Below are 20,677 nucleotides of genomic sequence, written 5' to 3' on the forward strand. Positions count from 1 at the left end.
GCTACTCAGGAGGCTGAGGCAGGAGAATCACTTGAACCCAGGAGGCAGAGGTTGCAGTGAGCCAAGATCACGCCATTGCACTCCAGCCTGGGCAACAAGTGCAAAACTCAGTCTCAAAAAAAAAAAAAAAGTGGCTATCAAGTATATTGCAGGAGACCCTATATCACTAATCATTACAGAAATGCAAATCAAAATGACAATGAGATATCACCTTATACCCATTAGTATGACCACTATATAACAAACAAAAACAGAAAATAATGAGCGTTGGCAAGAATGTGGAGAAATTGGAACCCTTGTGCCTTGCTGGTGGGAATGTAAAATGATGCAGCCACTATGGAAGAGAGAGTGAAGATCCCTCAAAAACACCTAAACGCAGAATTACCATATGATCCAGCAATCCCACTTCTGGATGTATTTCCAAAATAATTGAAAAAGAGGATCTTGAAGAGATATACGTACATCTATGTTCACTGCAGCATTATTCCCAATAGCCAAGAGGTAGAAGCAATCCAAATGTCCATTGACAGAGTAATGGATAAATAAAATGTGGTATATACAACGGCATATCATATTATTTCATTTTTTAAAAGAAAATTCTGTCACATGCTAAAACATGGATGAGTCTAGAGGACTTCATGCTAAGTGAAATAAACCATTCACTGACAGATAAATATTATATGATTCCACTTAAGTTAGATATCTGGAATAGTCAAAACATAGAAACAAAAAGTAGAATGGTGATTATGAGGGGCTGGGGTAGGGGGAAATGAAGAGTTGTTCGATTCAGTAGGTATGGCTTCAGTTTTGCAGATGAAAAATTCTAGAGATCTGTTATACAATAATATGAATATAGTTTGCACTACCGAATATATGCTTAAAATGGCTAAGAGGATACGTTTTATATTATGTGTTTTTACTATAATTAAAAATGAAAAATGCAAGAAACTTCCATTGTAGCCACACACACACAAAAATCAATCCACTTAAAGCCTTAAAACGTAGGCCTTGCATATGTGACATATCTGTGCATCAGGTGGCTTAACACTTGCCAAAGCTTACACAACCAGCTGGCTGTGAGCCAGAAACCAGATTTTCTGACTTTCAATACAATGAGATTTCCTCTGGAGATTCCTCTCTATCACCTTACCCTCTGTTAGCATGGCATCTAACACATAGGGCCTACTCCAGTAAAAATTTTGAAAGAAATAAATGCCTCCCACATTGGCTAATCACCTCCCTTCTTAGTTGAAGAAAAAAATAGATATTTACCTCTGTTTTCTAGGTGTGTACCAGAACAAGCAATTCTGCATGTAAACAATTTTACTTTTGTTAGTAAAATGGACACGACATAAAGAAACAAACATATTTCAAAATACAAAACAATTCTGGAAAGATATTTTAAAAATACTTAAAATGGAGTATTGCTGTTTCATGTCTCCATTTGACACAGACCACTGGGTGTCCGCTCTTGAACATGTAAGATTTACCAACGGGGCACAGTGGCTTACACCTGTAATCCCAGCACTTTGGGAGGCCAAGGCAGGTGGATCACGAGGTCAAGAGACTGAGACCATCCTGGCCAACATGGTGAAACCCCATCTCTACTAAAAAAAAAAAAAAAATGCAAAAAAGCCGGGTGTGGTGGTGGGTGCCAGCTACTCGGGAGGCTGAGACAGGAGAATGGCATGAACCCGGGAGGCGGAGCTTGCAGTGAGCCAAGATCCCGCCACTGCACTCCAGCTTGGGCAACAGAGCAAGACTCCGTCTCAAAAAAAAAAAAAAAAGATTTGCCACTGTGGTGCGTCTTGCCCCAAAATACATGTTTGCCACTGTTTCAGAAATGGATTCAAAATGATATTGTGGAAGCTTTGGTTTTCCACACAGTATTTTTGAAACCTATTATGTTACATACTTCTTTCAGCCACCAGGTGACATGTGCTTTGCTGGGAAAATATACAATGAAACTAAAGATGTATTCTAATGAGATGAATTCTATCTAATTTTACCTATCTAACAAAAAATAATAATGTATTTCATCACGAATTCAATCAGTGAAAAGCTATATTATAATAGATTTCATAGTTACGAATATGTCACTTGAAGTTGGAAGCTTCAGGGTAGACAGTTATCCTAGCAAAGAACTCATAAATACAATTTATAATTGATTTAAAGTAGTTGAGCATAGTTTCATTAATTTATATTTTCTTAACTTAAAGCATTAATTTTTTTATTATACTTTAAGTTCTAGGGTACATGTGCACAACGTGCAGGTTTGTTACATATGTATACATGTGCCATGTTGGTGTGCTGCACCCATTAACTTGTCATTAACATTAGGTATATCTCCTAATGCTATCCCTCCCCGCTTCCCCCTCCCCACAATAGGCCCCAGTGTGTGATGTTCCCCTTCCTGTGTCCAAGTGATCTCATTGTTCAATTCCCACCTATGAGTGAGAACATGCGGTGTTGTTTGGTTTTCTGTTCTTGCGATAGTTTGCTGAGAATGATGGTTTCCAGCTGCATCAATGTCCCTACAAAGGACACAAACTCATCCTTTTTTATGGCTGCATAGTATTCCATGGTGTATATGTGCCACATTTTCTTCATCCAGTCTGTCACTGATGGACATTTGGGTTGATTCCAAGTCTTTGCTATTGTGAATAGTGCTGCAATAAACATACGTGTGCATGTGTCTTTATAGCAGCATGATTTATAATCCTTTGGGTATATCCCCAGTAATGGGATGGCTGGGTCAAATGGTATTTCTAGTTCTAGATCCTTGAGGAATCGCCATACTGTTTTCCACAATGGTTGAACTAGTTTACAGTCCCACCAACAGTGTAAAAGTGTTCCTATTTCTCCACATCCTCTCCAGCACCTGTTGTTTCCTGATTTTTTTAATGATTGCCATTCTAACTGGTGTGAGATGGTATCTCATTGTGGTTTTGATTTGCATTTCTCTGATGGCAAGTGATGATGAGTATTTTTTCATGTGTCTGTTGGCTGTATGAATGTCTTCTTTTGAGAAGTGTCTGTTCATATCCTTTGCTCACTTTTTGATGGGGTTTTTCGTTTATTCTTGTAAATTTGTTTTGAGTTCTTTGTAGGTTCTGGATATTAGCCCTTTGTTAGATGAGTAGATTGCAAAAATTTTCTCCCATTCTGTAGGTTGCCTGTTCACTCTGATGGTAGTTTCTTTTGCTGTGCAGAAGCTCTTTAGTTTAATTAGATCCCATTTGTCAAATTTGGCTTTTGTTGCCATTGTTTTTGGTGTTTTAGACATGAAGTCCTTGCCCATGCCTATGTCCTGAATGGTATTACCTAGGTTTTCTTCTAGGGTTTTTATGGTTTTAGGTCTAACACGTAAGTCTCTAATCCATCTTGAATTAATTTTTGTATAAGGAGTAAGGAAAGGATCATGTTTTAGCTTTCTACTTACATCTAGCCAATTTTCCCAGCACCATTTATTAAATAGGGAATCCTTTCCCCATTTCTTGTTTTTGTCAGGTTTGTTAAAGATCAGATGGCTGTAGATGTGTGGTATTATTTCTGAGGGCTCTGTTCTGTTCCATTGGTCTATATCTCTGTTTTGGTACCAGTACCATGCTGTTTTGGTTACTGTAGCCTTGTAGTATAGTTTGAAGTCAGGTAGCGTGATGCCTCCAGCTTTGTTCTTTTGACTTAGGATTGTCTTGGCAATGCAGGGTCTTTTTTGATTCCATATGAACTTCAAAGCAGTTTTTTCCAATTCTGTGAAGAAAGTCATTGGTAGCTTAATGGGGATGGCATTGAATCTATAAATTACCTTGGGCAGTATGGCCATTTTCACAATATTGATTCTTCCTATGCATGAGCATAGTATGTTCTTCCATTTGTTTGTGTCCTCTTTTATTTCACTGAGCAGTGGTTTCTAGTTCTCCTTGAAGAGGTCCTTTACATCCCTTGTGAGTTGGATTCCTAGGTATTTTACCCTCTTTGAAGCTATTGTGAATGGGAGTTCATTCATGATTTGACTCTCTGTTTGTCTGTTACTGGAGTATAAGAATGCTTGTGATTTTTGCACATTGATTTTGTATCCTGAGACTTTGCTGAAGTTGCTTATCAGCTTAAGGAGATTTTGGGCTGAGACAATGGGGTTTTCTAAAATACAATCATGTCATCTGCAAACAGGGACAATTTGACTTCTTCTTTTCCTAACCGAATACCCTTTATTTCTTTCTCTTGCCTGATTGCCCTAGCCAGAACTTCCAACACAATGTTGAATAAGAGTGATGAGAGAGGGCATCCCTGTCTTGTGCCAGTTTTCAAGAGGAATGCTTCCAGTTTTTGCCCATTCAGTATGATATTAGCTGTGGGTTTGTCATAAATAGCTCTTATTTTTTTGAGATACGTTCCATCAATACCTAATTTATTGAGAGGTTTTAGCATGAAGGGGTGTTGAATTTTTTCAAAGGCCTTTTCTGCATCTATTGAGATAATCATGTGGTTTTGTCTTTGGTTCTGTTTATATGCTGGATTATGTTTATCAATTTGCATATGTTGAACCAGCCTTGCATCCCAGGGATGAAGCCCACTTGATCATGGTGGATAAGCTTTTTGATGTGCTGCTGGATTCGGTTTGCTGGTATTTTATTGAAGATTTTTGCATCGATGTTCATCAGGGATATTAGTCTAAAATTCTCTTTTTTTATTGTGTCTCTGCCAGGCTTTGTTATCAGGACGATGTTGGCCTCATAAAATGAGTTAGGGAGGATTCCCTCTTTTTCTATTGATTGGAATAGTTTCAGAAGGAATGATACCAGCTCCTCCTCGTACCTCTGGTAGAATTTGGCTGTGAATCCATCTGGTCCTGGACTCTTTTTGGTTGGCAGGCTATTAATTATTGCCTCAATTTCAGAGCCTGCTATTGGTCTATTCAGGGATTCAACTTCTTCCTGTTTTAGTCTTGGGAGAGTGTAAGTGTCCAGGAAATTATCCATTTCTTCTAGGTTTTCTAGTTTATTTGCGTAGAGGTGTTTATAGTATTCTCTGATGGTAGTTTGTATTTCTGTGGGGTCAGTGGTGATATCCCCATTATCATTTTTTATTGCATCTATTTGATTCTTCTCTTTTTTCTTCTTTATTAGTCTTGCTAGTGGTCTATCAATTTTGTTGATCTTTTCAAAATCAACAATTTTTTTTTTTTTTCTGAGATGAAGTCTCACTCTGTCGCCCAGGCTGGAGTACTGTGGCGCGATCTTGGCTCACTGCAAGCTCCATCTCTCAGGTTCATGACATTCTCCTGCCTCAGCCTCCTGAGGAGCTGGGACTACAGGCGCCCACCACCAGGCCTGGTAAATTTTTTTGTATTTTTAGTAGAGACGGAGTTTCACCCTGTTAGCCAGGATGGTCTCTATCTCCTGACCTCGTGATCCGCCCGACTCGGCCTCCCAAAGTGCTGGGATTACAGGCCTGAGCCACCACGCCCAGCCAAAGCATTAATTTTTTTAATGAGCTGATCTTTTAAAATAGAAGTAAAAAGCCCACATACGCAATTTTATTATAATTTATAACCCAGGTTATCAGTGATAAATCCACACACAATTACCTAAGTATCAGACAAAGTAAAGGTAAAAATAGGCTGTAGTTTAGAAAACTTTCAAATATTAAGAACAATTAGAAGATAATTATTTATTTTCCCAAAGAAAATAAATTAAAATACTATTCTACAAAAAAATAAAATAATAAAATAAAATAAAATACTATTCTACAAAAGTATTCACTGCCGTATTCCTTGAAAGAGTGAATTTTCTTAGAGGATTTAACTTTTCATCTGACTTATCACAAAAACGGGAAGAAAGGGCAACCAGATGCTTATAAAGTTGTGCCAACCTTGTGGGGGTGAAGAAGTCTTTGAAAAAGTGACAAGAGAGTATTTACGATTTTCCTCTTTCTCAATAATTCACTTTTCTTTCTATCTCCAACCCCAAATCCAAGTAGATAACCCTTTTTAAACTCACTATTCAGAAGACTAATAAAGCAGAAAGCAGAGAATATGAAATGTTCTTAGCTAGGGTTTTCAAAAAAATTAAGCTTTTAGGAAATTGATATGCCTATTTTAAAAATATTTATTCTGTTAATGAAACCCTAAATCATATGCCCTATTTCTAAACTTATTTTTAATTGACAAATAAAAATTGTATATATTTATGGTGTACAACATGATGTTTTGAAATTATACACTGCAGAATGGCTAAATCATGCTAATTAACGTATGCACTACCTCATACATTTATTATTCTTTGTTGTGGTAACACAAAGTCTATTCTCTTAGCAATTTTGGGATACACACTACGTTGTTATTAACTATAGTCACCATGTTGTGCAATAGACCGTTTGAAATTATTCCATCTAGCTAACTGAAATTTTGTATCCTTTCACTAGCATGTCCCCAGTCGCTGCCTCCACCCCAGCCCCTGATAACCACCATTCTACTTTATGCTTCTATGAGTTTGATGTTTTAAGATTCCACCTATAATATCATGCGGTATTTGTCTTTCTGTTCCAGGCTTATTTTACTTAACATAATGTTCTCCAGGTTCATCCTTGTTATCACGAACGACAGAATTTCCAACTTCTAAAAGGCTGAATAGTATTCCATTGTGTATATATATACACTACATTTTATTTATCTATTCACCCCTTGATGGACACTTAGGTTGACTCAATATCTTGGCTATTGTGAATAATGTGCCGTGAACATTGCAGTGCAGATATCTCTTCCACATAATAATTTTATTTTCATTGAATATACACACAGTAATAGAATTGCTGGATCATGTATTAGTTCTATTTTTAATTCGAGGAGGTTCCATACTGATTTCCACGATGGCTGTACTAAATTACTTTCCTATCAACAGTGTATAAAGATTCCCTTTTCTCCACATCCTTGCCAAAGCTTGTTATATTTTATCTTTTTGATAATAGCCATTTTAACAGATGGGAGATGATATCTCATTGTAGTATTAATTTTCTTTTCCCTGATAATTAGTGATGTTGAGAATATTTTCATATACCTATTGGCCATCTGTATGTCCTCTTTTTAGAAATGTCTATTCAGATCCTTTCCTCATTTTATAAATCAGATTATTTGTTTTCTTGCTATTGAGTTGTTTGGATTCCTTATATATTTTGGGTATTAACGCTTGATTAAATGTGCAGTTTGCAAATATTGTCTGTCATTCTGTAGGTTGTCTCTTCACACTGTCAATTGTTTCTTTTACTGTACAGGAGCTTTTTAGTTGGATACAATCCCATTTTTCTATTTTTGCTTTTGTTTCCCATGTTTTTGGGTTTATATACAAAACATCATTGCCAAGGCCAATGTCATGGAGTCTTTCCACAATGCTTCTTATAGTAGTTTCACAGTGTAAAGTCTTTCTTATATTTAAAACTTTATTTTGATTTGCTTTTTGTATATGATGTAACATGCGGTCTAATTCCCTTCTTCTGCATGTGGATATCCAGTTTTTGTTAACATTACTTAATAAAAAGAGTGTCCTCCCCTCACTGTGTGTTCTTGGCATCTTTATGAAAAATCGATTGACTGTAAATGCTCATATTGATTTTGCAGCTCTCTATTGTGTTCCATTGGTCTATGTATCTGTCTTTAGTCCAGTACCATGTTGTTGGCAACTATAGCGAGAGTGAGCATCCTTGCCTTGTTCCTGATATTAGAGGAAATGCTTTCAACTTTCCACCATTGAGTATGATGTTAGCTGTGGGCTTGTCATATATAGCCCTTATTGTGTTGAGGTACATTCCTTCTATAGATAATTTGTTGAGAGTTTTTAAAATGAAAGCATGTAGAATTTTGTCAAACGATTTTTTCTGCATCTATTGAGATCATCACATAGATTTTGTCCTCCATTCCGTTAATGTGGTATATCACCATTTTTTGATTTGTATATGTTGAACCTTCCTTGCATCCCAGAGGTAAATACTACTTGATCATAGTGAATGATCTTTTTAATGTGCTGTTGAACGTGGTTTGCTAGTATTGTGTTGGGGATTTTTGCATATATTTTCATTAGGGATATGGCTTGTAATTTTCTTTTTTTGTAACATCTTTGTTTGGCTTTGTTGAATATGACTGTTGACGTAGTAAAAAAAAAAAAAATACAAGGGGAAAACAGAACAATATGAGCTGGGGATTTGAGGAAACAGGTTTTTTCTAGAGGTTAGATTATATATTCTTGTGTAGAGAGGAAGGCGGCATTGTCATATTCCAGAGCCAGAGTTTCAATACTCTACTTCCAAGGTGAAGCCCTGGGGAGGCACAAAACCCGAGAGAATAAGTGGCTGTGTAGTCAGTCTAGACACGTGGGGCCTTAGAGAGTGCCTCATAGAGACTTATTCAACTCAAAGTAGTAGAAAGGCATCAGGGAGAGTCCTGTGTGCCAACACTGGACCTAAAGGGGTTTCATGGGTGGAGCAAGGGTCATCTCATAAGCACCTTATCTGTACTGATGAGGCCACAAATGTCTCAATAAGTGTCTTCATGGACAAAGGAGTGTCTTCAAGGACAAATGCCACCAAGGTTAATATATGCCCTCTACCCTGCAATGTCTTGAGTAGGTTTTAGCATTCTAAAACTTAGATGTCACTCAATGGCAAGGGGAACCCCAACATTTTCAAGATGGTTTATTTAAGGCAAAGAGACTGAGAGCTGAAAATTGAAACTGTGTTGAATCATAGAAAAAATAAGTAAGGTTGAATATGTATATATATGCACAACTGAACACATGGAATGACATTATACTAGCTTCAGAAATCTGATGCTGTTAGCATTTTCTGAGATTATTGAGCTTATTTTCCTTTTCTTCTGTGGTATTTGGTAAATTTCTTTTTGGAATATTGGCCTTTGTCAACCCTTCAGTGGGGCACTAATAAAAATAGTTTTGTTTCCACAGGCATTCAGTAGTTTTGCATGAAGTGTAGAACAAGGTACTTAAGGTGCCAACCTTGTAATTGATCAGTTTCTTAAGAGAACTCACAGGGAAGACGAATCTCAGGATAAATGTCTTCCAACCAACTGATTTTCCGTCTTCCATTTCACCCTCATTGTGTGAATGCCTATAGTCATAGACAAGGTTATATTTGATAGAGTTATACAAGACAAACAATACTTTACCCTTATGTAAAATACCAACATTCTTAAAGAGGATGCAAAGATGTCAATTAACATGTACACAACTTATTACAATGGAGTCTGAGAAGTGCCTGGATAGATATAGCACAAGATGTTACTGATCTAGACAGGCTTTTATTTTCTGTTGTTGTCAATGTGTATGTATATATCCATGTATAACTGGGGTATTTTACATGTTTTTTTCCTTTCTGGTACCAGATCTCGGATGTAACCAGTAAGATCTCTTCAACCTGGATATCTATAATAATAATTTGAGGGTTTCTTAACTTGAAGCTTTATGATAATGACAAGAAGGTCTGTTGAGAATAACTGTTCCCCCACTCTGAACTGATGATCTCAGTACCTTAGTCTATATAATTATCTATAATCACCTCTGCCAGGGCTGCAGAGGGCCCTGATTTTAGTCTACAGCATGGTGAGAGGAACAGTTCCCGTCCTTTCTGAAACAATTCATCTGTTCCATGAGGCTTTGTTTGCATGGGAATATTTACATCTGATTTGTCTTCATTAATTACTAATCTTGGAGAGTTCTTAACCCTTGCTTACCAGCCCTGATGATGGCTACATGATACCGTGACTCTCCCCATCCTTAACCTGAATACTACAAGGTTGGTGTCCATTTTCTCTGAAAGCTGCAATAGTAGAAAGCGTTATCTAAGATTCATTGAGCGCATACTATGTGTGAGAATCTCTTCTATGCATACAGATGCATTAATTCTTTTACTATTCATCACACACTATGCGTGGTTCTCTTATGTGAGAAATTCCCTTTAACTTCAACTGAAACTGAAAATAGATTCCTGGTTTTGCTGTCATGACGTTTCATACTTAATATCATCAAACACTGCCATAAGCAAGCAGAGTTCAGGACTGGAGTGTACTGATTTCACGTGCAATATCACGCAGAAGATACCAGGAATAGCCATCCCTGGAGGTGTCAGAGTATGTTTCGTAAAGAAAGTCATGCTTCAACTTTGACTTCAGTGGTGACTAGCAATTTGATGTGAAGGTGAGGATAAGAATAGCCCAGTAGAGGGAGCAGTATGTATTAAAAAAAAGTTCCCAGATCATGAATGGTTGGCACATTTTAAGAATGGCAAATGTTTGTCCCATCGCATGCAGTAAAGAAGGTTTTGTTAGAGATGCATGCGTTTGAAGCATGTACACTCTGAGGCTGATTAATCAAAGCAAGCCACTTACCAGTGTGTGAGCCTAGGTTGCTGCCCAGTCGTGTGCTTCTCTATTCACTCTTACTCACATAGTAGCTATCAAAGAGTTATGAAAATGAAGTTTCTCTGTGGGAAATAAAAGCCTCTAAAATGAAGCCAAATGCTAGAACTGGTGATAGAAATGACGAGTTTAATAAAGTCATGTTCTTTAGTTCTAAAATAGAAAGTTTGAGCAAAATAAATGATTGTGTGAATTCAGTGGCAACTTGAACTTCTGGCATGAACAAATCTACTAAATGCTCTGTATGGAAACAAGAAAAAGCAATTCATAAAACTATTCATCGTGCACCCTGGTAACAATTCAGAGAAATTGGAAAAAAAATGGTATTTAATTTTGGGTTAGATGTTTTAGTTATTTTACTGCATTTTAAAAGGTAAATATTTTTAGTCTTAGATTCAATTCCTCAAAAATGTATAGTATCTACTTTAATCCAATTTTATGTCTCACAAAATATTAACTCCAAGCTGTTTTCCAAGCTTTTAAAGGATCCCAAGATGTATTATTTATGATAAATGCTTAATATTATGTTGTAGCAATTTAATTCTTGCAATATACTGAACATGTCTTTGGCTAAGAACTTAAATTTTTACAGTTTTTTGGCCACAATAAATAACGTGACCATGGACGACTTTTTTACTGACATCAAATATTTTGTGTATTTATGGGGTATATGTGAGCATTTGTTTTATGAATAGAATCTGAAATGATCAAGTCGGAGTATTCACAGTATCCTTCACCTTGAGTTTTTGTAAATTCTATGTGTTTGTAACATTTCTTTCTCTTTTTTTTTTTTTTTTTTTTTTTTGAGACGGAGTCTCGCTCTGTCGCCTAAGTTGGAGTCCAGTGGTGTGATCTCAGCTCACTGCAACCTCTGTTGCCTGGCTTTATGTGATTCTCCTGCCTCAGCCTCCCGAGTAGCTGGGACTACAGGCACGTGCCACCATACCCGGCTAATTTTTTTGTGTTTTCAGTAGAGATGGGTTTTCACAGCGTTAGCCAGGATGGTCTCAATCTTCCGACCTTATCATCCACCCACCTTGGCCTCCCAAAGTGCTGGGATTACAGGCGTGAGCCACCGCGCCCAGTCATGGGTTTGTAACATTTCATGCCCTCTCTTTTATCTACTTTGAACTATGGGACCTGGAAATTAAGACAATTGAACTTGTGGAGATAGAGAGTAGAATGATGGTTGCCAGAAATATATAACACATCGTTGCTAACTATACTGATCCTGTTTTGTTATAGAATATTGGAGTCTATTTCTTCTATCTAACTGTATGTTTTTACCCACTAGTCAGGATCTCTTCATCCCCTACTCTCACCCTCCCACCCTTCCCACTATCATTCTATTCTCTATGCCCATGAGATTAACTCTTTTTTAGCTCCTGCGTATGAGTGAGAACATATGGTATTTTTCTGTGCCTGGCATATTTCACTTAGCATAATGTCCTACAGGGCTCGTCCATGTTGCTGCAAACTGCAAGGCTTCATTCTTTTTTATGGCTGAATAGTATTCCAGTGTGTATGTAGACCACATTTTCATCATCAATTTGTCTGTTGATGGACACTTACGTTGCTTCCAAATCTATGGGAATACTGCTGTAACAAACATGGGAGTACCGGTATCCTTTTGAGATACTGATTTAGTGGGATTGTGGATGTGATGGTAGTTCTATTTTTAGTTCTTTAAGAAATCTGCGGCCGGGCGCGGTGGCTCAAGCCTGTAATCCCAGCACTTTGGGAGGCCGAGGCGGGCGGATCACAAGGTCAGGAGATCGAGACCATCCTGGCTAACATGGTGAAACCCCGTCTCTACTAAAAAAAAAAAAATACAAAAAATTAGCCGGGCGCGGTTGTGGGCGCCTGTAGTCCCAGCTACTCGGGAGGCTGAGGCAGGAGAATGGCGTGAACCCGGGGGGCGGAGCTTGCAGTGAGCCGAGATCGCGCCACTGCACTCCAGCCTGGGGCACAGAGCAAGACTGTCTCAAAAAAAAAAAAAAAAAAAAAAGAAATCTGCATACTGTTTTTCATAGTGATTTTACTCAATTACATTCCCACCAGCAGCATATAAGTGTTCCCTTTTCTCCATATCCTCTCCAGCATCAGTCCCACAGCAGCCTCTTTCCAGAAGAGGTAAGGGTGCATGAACATGCCCACCCTCCTCTCTCCACCATCCTTGGCCTGGTGGTGGCAGTGGCAGCATCAGCCCCAGGGCAGGATGCAGTCCTTTGGGGATTTGGCTCTGAGACTGGCGCCCCCTTTGGGTCTGCTACTGAGGAGGAGGGTGGGGTCACTCTCAGTGGGTGCAGTGCTGTGGGGGGCACAGTTTACTTGTGTCTGAGTCCCCCAGCAGCCTGCAGTGGTGGTGGTGGAATTTGTCCTTGGGATATGTGAATGTGCCTGGTGTCCTTCTGCCTTTTTTTCTTTTCCCCCAGCAGTGGCAGGAGCAATGTGTGCCCCAGAATAGGAAACAGTCCTTTGGGGACTGAGATCTTCCAATGATACCATGCTGTAGCTGCTCAGGGCTCAGAAGCCTGTGGGGTTCAGCGTGAGTACCCTCTCTGGAACAATGCCTGCATGATCTCTAGACAGCTTCTTGTGCTCATCTCCAGACCCATGACAGTGGACGGGCTCTCCCCATAGCTAGGATTGTAAGAGTCTGTTGTCAAAATGTACAGCCTTGGTGGGCTGTCACTTACCCTTTCCCCACACAGGACCTTGTCCCAGCTCCTGGCACATCTCTGCCAAGCAGGCTGCCTTGCTTCTTTCTTCTTTGCTTTCAGTGCTTTCCCATCACTGCTCTGTTGCATTCCAGTGTTCCCTCTTTCACAATCTATTTTAAGTGTGAATATCTACATGCTATTTTGGTTCCATTCTGTGGAAGAGAGCTGCATCGATGTCAGCCATCTTGCTCTGCCATCCACCATGGAATGTTAATAAAGCAATCTTACATAGCTTCGCTGCTTTGATTAGTCACTTAGGGTAAATTTCCATGTGGGGAATTGTTGGGCCAGAGGGTATAATTATTTTATCTACCCTGATATACATCACCAAATTACTCATTGAAAGGATTATGATAGTCATAAATAAGAGTATTTCTTTTCAGTCTTTTCCAGGATTGGGACTTATTTCATTTATTTTTTTTTTCTTTTCTATACAAAACTTTGCACCTCATGTTTGTTAAATATTGCATTTGTTTAACCCCTTAACCAAGTTGAACTTATTTGTTATGAATATTTACTATTTGTATTTCTTGTGGGAACTGACACTTCAAGTAAACTGCTGATTTATTGCCTGGGAAGTTGGTGTTATTTCTTCATTCATGTAGTTCTCATCTAGGCAGTTACCAGAATTACCTATCATACTTTGCATTTGTAAACACAATTTTAATGAATAACTCCTGTCCACTGGCTATTTTACTCATGAATTTGTCTCTGAAATGGAAAAGTATGGAGAAGGTTGAGGACAAACAGTAAATAAACTAAAAAATGTTATCACTAAAGAAGTTAATAACTGATGAAGAGTAATCTATAGTCCGTGATTCGAGAAAATATAAGAAAATTATGGCAAGTTTGATGGGTTACTTTAGAGTCGAATATTCAGATTCAGTTCCCGTAAGTATTCAAATATGCAATTACCTATTTGAAGCTTAGTAAAAATGAAGATTTCTTTGGACAATTTCGAAGCATGCTCTTTTTATAAGTGGTCTTAGAGTCACCTATAGTTGAAAACTTAGCTGTTTTCTACAAATATTTCATGAACAGACTCTTCTAGGCTATTCTGGCAATTGTGGTTAAGTAGGATCAACATTTCAAACAATGTTAATATTTATGAATTTTGTAACTGATTTCAGTTTGTTTTATAAAATAAACAAGAGTTAGGGGTTCTTTTATATAATATTCTGTATTATTACTAATTATAACAATGTGTTGGAGGCATTGGACCATAATTATGTTAAGTAAAAATTTTTTTTTTTTTTTGAGATGGAGTCTTGCTCTGTTGCCAGGCTGAAGTGCAGTGGCACGATCTCAGCTCACTGCAATCTCTGCCTCCCAGGTTCAAGCGATTCTCCTGCCTCAGCCTCCTGAGTAACTGGAACTACAGGTGTGCACCACCACGCCCAGCTAATTTTTGTATTTTTAGTAGAGACGGGGTTTCACTATGTTGGCCAGGCTGATCTCAAACTCCTGACCTCGTGATCTGCCTGCCTCAGCCTCCCAAATGTGTTAAGTAAAATTTTTAATTACATAAGGAATGTTTGTTATTATGATATAATGATAACAAAACAAGTTAAGGCACTAAAAGATAATATTCAGTATGAGGAGTACTATTTATCTAACATTTGTTGAGCATGTACTCTGTGTAAAAATCTCCTTTAGGAGGGGAAGAGCAGACAATGGGGTCTATTTGAGGGTGGAGGGTAGGAAAAGGGAGAGTATCAGAAAAAATAACTATTGGGTACTAGGCTTAGTATCTGGATGATAAAATAATCTGTATGACAAACCCCCATGACACAAATGTACCTATATAACAAACATGCACATGTACCCCTGAACCTAAAATACAAGTTTTTTAAATAAAGAAAAAATATTTTTTAGGCATTATGCATGTATTGATTATTTTAAGATTCATTACAACACTTTAAGGAAGGTATTGTTGTTTATAGATTTATAAATGAATTTATAGATGAAAAACCTGAGGCACATAAAGCTTAAACTTGAGAAAAATATTGTAACAGATATATTTAGATGGTGAGTATATACACAGTCTATTCCCTTACCTTCCATTTTTCTATTATTTTCAAATTTTCTAGAATGAATATGCATTACTTTTATACTGGTAAAAATAGAGTATACTTTTAAAGGCATTTGCATCTTTTATGCTGACAAGGGCACGTTTAACTCCACACATGTTCAAATAGAAACATGTCAGTTTCAGCCATCCAGACGAGCTTTTGAGTAGTCACTACCTGTGTATTTAGTTTTACCCACAGGTCACAGATACAGAACAGTCAACATAAGAAAAAGCTGTCCTTTTCCTTTATGAAATAATAAGGAAAGAAAGATGTAAGACCTGATCGATCTCGTAAGAGGAGTGTGCAAACAGTCTCCTGGTGAAACCAACAAGAAAATTGTTGTTAGGTAGAGTTTTTCTTGGAGAAAAGGAAAACGATAGTTTGTTGCAAATCCCAGCTGAAAATATAGGATGTCACAAAGATTTTTTTAGACCTTATGTTGATGTCAACTGCAGTGAATATACGCCCCCTTCCATTCTCAAAAGTGAAGGCTTTGAATTCAGAGTCTTTTTTTACAACACAGTTAACTCTAGCAAAAGACAAGTGACCACCTAAAAAGGCACACACATAATGTGATAAAACAGTTTAGTTCCATTCATCTGACAAGCAATTATTGAGTGTATAACATATGCACAAGGTGCAGGGAGTGCTAGGAACTAAGAATATAAAGATAAATAAAACATGCTCCTTGGCTTATCAGAGGTTGTAACTTAGTGAGGATACAGACATGCAAGTAGTTCATTTTAGAATGATGGTGTAAGTGTAAGAGAAGCTTTCAAACAGCTGCTCTTTTTGTGACATGCAAGAGAAATGGGATAAACATACACCCTCAAGGGATTACAGTTGCTACTAGATACGAAGACCTCCTTTATGGACTAGCTGTGTGCCTGCTCTTAAACTCTGTGAAGGCAAGGACCGTGCCTATTTTGCTCTTTATTATATCTGACCTTAAATAGTAGGAATAACAACTTTGCTGCTTCCCTCTCTCATCCTCAGATGTTTCTACTAGAACAAGGGTTGGCAAATGATTGGTCAAATCTGGCCCTGTTTTCATATGGTTTACAAGCTAAGAGTGGTTTCTACATTTTAAATGGTTATAGAAGTACCTATGTAATGCCCTAGACTTTTATCCCACAAAGCCTAAAGTATTTACTATCTGGCCCTTTTACACTAAAAGTTTGCCAACCTCCGCGTTGGAAATCGGAAAGCAGAGATGGTGAACGGGTGGTGAACAGTTCCACTCCACACTGCCAGTTCTTGCTACATAAAAGTTGAATCTGTAATATATTTAGGGGAAATCTTAACCAACAGTAAGGAGAAATAAAGAGAACAATATTGTCCCAGACAGCCAGTGAGTCTCTTACAAGTCATTGACTCTACATAAAGGCCTTGGTTGGACTGAGCTTTTTAAATACAAGAAAGGCATGAGTTACTTCTTTTCTGTATCTTTCACACCCAGCATACAGGGTCTGGCACATCTTAGGCACTCAGTAACTCTTTGACGGATTAATGAATAAATGAATTTATGAATCAAAGAGGAGAAAATTACTTTACATTTTAAGTTAGCCTGCACTGAAATTAACTATTCAACTTTATTGATTTTCGAGGATTACAAAATATGATAGCCCTGATGATCTATACTAACCTGATATTACTAGTTGTGCCAAGTCATAATACCCCCCTCCTTTCCCTTCTCCTCCTTCTCCTTCTCCCTCTTCTTCTTCCTCTGTTGCTACTGCCTCCTCCTCCTCCTCCTCCTCCTCCTCCTCCTCCTCCTCCTTCTTCTATCAGTTTTTAACAGGAAGATTGGCCGGGTGCAGTGGCTCATGCCTGCAATCCCAGCACTTTTGGAGGCTAAGGCAGGCGGATCACCTGAGGTCAGGAGTTCAAGTCTAGCTTGGCCAACATGGGGAAACCCCATCGCTAGTGAAAATACAAAACTTAGCCGGGCATGGTGGCATGCTCCCATAATCCCAGCTACCCAGGAGACTGAGGCAGGAGAATCGCTGGAACCTGGTGGGCAGAGGCTGCAATGAGCCAAGATTGTGCCACTGCACTTCAGGCTGGGCGACAGAGCAAGACTCTGTCTCAAAAAATTTAAAAAAAAGAGAAAGATTTATTTGGCAAGTTTCATGTGGTACAGTATAGCTAGAAGAAAATCACAATACAATGAAAGATTAAAATCAAGGCCTAAGAATTTCATGTAAACACCAAGACAAAATCCTAAAGTATTGGTATTGGATCTCTAATTTTTTCCCATTAACTTAAATAAAGCTTAAACATACATGCCCTACAGGTTATTAAATGAAACTAGAATTTAAAAACATGCCAAAAATTTTTACTTTAATTCCAGACACAGCTCCTATATTGAGTTTTACAAAAAAAAAAAAAAAAAAAAAAAAAAAAGGCATGTATTTCAACACGCATCCAAACTGTATTCAATGTAACGTGGTAGAAGGGTAATGACTAACTTAATTCAACTGCTTTAACCTAAATACGTGTACTGCTTCAGTACATTGTACAATATAACTAACTTGAGAAAAACGAAAACTTTTTTAACAGTTATAGTTTACTCAACTTCACTGCTACATCCTAGAGGAGTACTGTGTTCAAAAACAATGAGCCTTAATTAAGTCTGCAGAACAATCCGGATTTCCACTTACAGAGTAAGCATAAACCACAAGCTTGTATTTCCAAAACTGTTAAACTGAAGTTTTTTTCTTGAGAAAAGTTGGCCAAGAGTCCGTGATCAGATCGATTACATTCTTCATCCACCACTCATATCAGACATGCTAGACATCCCTCCCATGCTGTTCACGCCCATAGATGCATGGCTTCCTCTATTGTAGTAGCTGCTGTTCATTGCTCCTTGGCTATTTATGTAATGTTTGATTGAAAATTACTGGAGTTTTCCTGTAAAACTTGATTGTATCCACTCATGCTGCTCTAGCCACCATAGCTGCCTCCATAACCATCAAAGAAGCTGTGGGCTGGCTGGACCACTGTAACTGAACTGGTTTGACAAGCCCATAACTCCCATTATTTGGCTACCATAACCACCACCACTTGGTGTATTGTAGAATCCAAGAAGAGTCCTACATATCTATGATGCACATTTGCTTTGTCTTTTGACATAGCTGCCACAGCGTCTTCTGAGTTACAAGCTCGACATTTGCTTCACCAGTTACTCTGCCATCAGGACCAATTATAATGTGTACTCTCCACGATTGAGCAGTGGAAAAAAAATATAAACATCATTCTCAGTAGCTCTGTAAGGTAATCCACACATGTGTACACAGTGTCCCATTGTGCTCTGGAAGGTACAGCCACCGTCCTTATGTCTATGATCAGACATTCCTAAAAAAACTGTAATTGAATTTTCTTCCAAATCTATCTGACCCACATTCATAGCCATCATTATAACCATTACAATCATTATAGCCTCCATAGCTTCCACCATAAGCACCACACCCCGTCTGCTCAAAGTCAGCTCCTCTGCTAATGCTGTTACGCCCTTTGACAGCCCCAGGTCTGTCATAGGGACCTGGCCACTGCATGGCCACAAGCTTTTGTGAGTTCTAACTTCAGCTCTACTGCTCTTAAATATTTTGATATGCATGTGTCTTATTCTTTCCTTGTGTTTCTCTAGAGTATTTTCAGCTATTTCCTGTAAAGCATACTGCACAAAGGCCTCCCCTGTACTCCTTCCCTGGAAATCCACGATCAGTTTTATGCCATTTGGCATGATTTCCAACCGTGAGAAGCACTGAACAATTTCTTCCTTGCTACATTCAAAGGGGAGTACAAAGCCATCATTGGCCGTGTCAGAACTATCTGGACCACTGTGCTTCAGCGCCGCATCCATCTCAACGTTGACTTGAATACTGAAACATATCTGTGTCTTATGATTTCTTTGTCTTTTTTCAAGTCCAATTTGACCTCATGCTCTCAAGTTCAGCAAAAGTCTCACCACTCAGTCTGCCTTCTCTGCTGTATATGAAATGAATACGTGGAGCCCTATTTTAAATTTTGCACTCAGAAAAAAATCCACTGCACTTTATTGGCTGAGCAAGACTAGGGCAATCTCTGGACCTTCATTATGAATCCCTGTCCACCTTCAGTGCCCAACATCATCATCTCTTACAGGATCCGACACTGAAACAGACTAGACACCTGACTTTGACGTGACTGAGCAGAAAATCTTCTCCTTTTTTTTTTTTCTACATGTTCATTTCTGTTGCTTCCATGGTAACCCAACTTCTGTCTATTGTTTGTTTCATTCACCTTTAATAGAAATGGCTTTAGTTCGTGTGTTTCTTTAATTTTAATTTATTTTAGATTCCAGGAGACGTGTGCAGAACGTGCAGGTTTGTTACATAGGTAAATGTGTGCCATGGTGGCTTGCTGCACAGGCTAACAGCAGATCTCTCAGCAGAAAACCTACAAGCCAGGAGAGAGTGGGCACCAACATTCAACATTCTTAAAGAAAATAATTTTTAACCTGTGTGGTTTTAATTCTGATGTTCTCAGCTTGTGTCTGAGCTTTGGAATACTTATTTCAGCATCTATGATTTTCTTTTATTATGTATATTTAAAACCCAAGAAAGACAATTTAAAAACTAAATGAGTGAGAATATATCACCTATTCTTTTAGACCTTGTTGAAATGTTATATCTTGTAGGATCTGGATGTGATGTGAATGTACATTTTGTTGGTTTTAATTTAAATTGACAAAAAATTGCTCATTATTTTTAAGAAGTCAAGCAATTCACAAGTAAAGGTAACAGTTAAAATGCCCTTTGACTCTCTTGTATTATCAACCCCAAACTCTCCTCTCTTATTTACAAATGAAACATTTTTGCTAATCAGGCATACCTTGTACAATTTTGTAGACATTTACACACACACATATACACATAAAGGGTGTTTTATCTTTTATTTCGAATAAGTGACATAAAAAGTCATAGTCCATATATATTTTCAACCTACTTCTTTTCCATGAACCTTTTTCCATATTAATACTTCATCTCGGCTGGGCACAGTGGCTCATGCTTGTAGTCCCAGCACTTTGGGTGGTCGAGGTGGGTGGATCACCTGAGGTCAGGAGATAAGAGACCAGTCTGGCCAACGTGGTGAAACCCCATCTTTCCTAAAAATATAAAAATTCGCTGGGAGGGGTGGCACTTGCCTGTAATCCCAGCTACTCAGGAGGCTGAGGAAGGAGAATTGCTTAAACCTGGGAGGCAGATGTTGCAGTGAACTGAGATCCTACCACTGCACTCCAGCCTGGGCAACAAGAGCTAGACTCCATCTCAAAAAAACAAACAAAAAAAAAAACAAAAAAAAAAAACTTCATCTTATTGACCATTTTCATACAATTAAATAGTGTATGTAGAGTATAACTAATTTTATTTTTTGAGTTCATCTTTACAAATGAATGGTCATGTTATTTAGAGCAC

At 38.1% G+C, this 20,677-nt stretch overlaps 1 long non-coding RNA gene and 1 pseudogene across 1 annotated transcript in view; one reads left to right on the forward strand and one right to left on the reverse strand.

Moving 5' to 3' along the window:
* The window catches only part of LOC123570844 (uncharacterized), a 31,566-nt gene extending 22,053 nt beyond the window's left edge, over positions 1-9,513 (forward strand). The window contains exon 4 of the long non-coding RNA XR_006695057.2: positions 9,392-9,513. This is a non-coding gene — a long non-coding RNA (uncharacterized lncRNA). The remainder of the gene's footprint in view (positions 1-9,391) is intronic.
* An 8,472-nt stretch (positions 9,514-17,985) lies between these two features.
* LOC102122305 (heterogeneous nuclear ribonucleoprotein H2-like) lies at positions 17,986-19,901 on the reverse strand (annotated as a pseudogene).
* Positions 19,902-20,677: the final 776 nt, after the last annotated feature.

This window comes from Macaca fascicularis, chromosome X (genome assembly GCF_037993035.2).
Source record: "Macaca fascicularis isolate 582-1 chromosome X, T2T-MFA8v1.1".
NCBI classification, from domain to species: domain Eukaryota; kingdom Metazoa; phylum Chordata; class Mammalia; order Primates; family Cercopithecidae; genus Macaca; species Macaca fascicularis.